Source organism: Periplaneta americana, chromosome 7, assembly GCF_040183065.1.
Source record: "Periplaneta americana isolate PAMFEO1 chromosome 7, P.americana_PAMFEO1_priV1, whole genome shotgun sequence".
Classification (NCBI taxonomy): domain Eukaryota; kingdom Metazoa; phylum Arthropoda; class Insecta; order Blattodea; family Blattidae; genus Periplaneta; species Periplaneta americana.
The window spans coordinates 69,068,333-69,069,544 of NC_091123.1; positions in this window are offsets into that span (position 1 = coordinate 69,068,333).

Sequence of the window (1,212 nt, forward strand, 5' to 3'; positions counted from 1 at the left end):
CACATATCGTCAAGTGAGATGTACTGCCTGATAATAGATGTACAGAAGTGGCAAAAAAAAAAACCGGACCGACCCTTGTAGCTGATTTCAGAGCCTTGTTCACTCCAGAGCACGATAGACTAGTAACTAAGACTTTCGTGGTTCGAATCCTGCCTGGGAAGGAAACTTTTTTTTTGTTCCTTAGTCAAATTTCTGCAGTGCTTGGGAAAAGTGACATAAGTCAGTTTTCACAAACCTTTTTTGATAATTTATTGACAACTTACGCTGGTTTATGTCAACTTGATTTTTTTTCTGTATGAATTATTGTAATGGGAGAAATATTTATGTATTTTTTTCCAAGCGAGCAGATGTTCCGTAAGTTGTCAATAAATTATCAAAAAAGGTTTGTGGAAACTGACTTGTGTCACTTTTCCCGAGCACTGCAAATTTATTCCCAATACTTTTCGATTGCTGGTAAAATTCATGTTCTGGGAATAATAAGTTAATTAAGTAGTAAAATATAGCTGCAATCGAAAAGTATTGGGAATAAATTTGAATAAGGAACAAAAAAAAGTTTCCTTCCCAGGCAGGATTCTAACCACGAAAGTCTTAGTTACCAGTCTATCGTGCTCTGGAGTGAACAAGGCTCTGAAATCAGCTACAAGGGTCGGTCCGATGTTTTTTTTTTTTGCCACTACTGTATATAAAAGCCAGAAACTCAATCAGAGGAAAAATTAATGTTATAAGTCTATAATTAACTCAACTAAATACCTCTAAAAGTGATGTCTCTGGTTGGTCTGTCGTTGCATGAACTTTGTCCATATACGGTGCAATAAAAAAATTCCTTTTTATACCTTTTTATAATAGCCTCTAATTTTTTTTAAGAATACTGTGCTTTAACTGTACAACGGCCTTTCAAATAATATATTTTCAGTTAATAGAGTAATGGTGTTTCTAGATACCTAACGTGTTCATGACACTAACTCGATATCCTGACTTACTACATCTTCATTAGAAAATCTGTTACATTTTAGGTCGTCGGAGAGTGACATCGCGGCAATTTGCTGCAGACCCATGAGACCTCGGTATCGCGATGATGACCTGCCCACGCCCATTCGTGTGTGCGGGCCTTGACATTCTTCTCGCATTAGGCGTGTATGATGGACATTTTAATAAGAAAAATTTAAAAATGAGGACGTATTAAGATAATTATGAATCTGTGGACAGGACAAA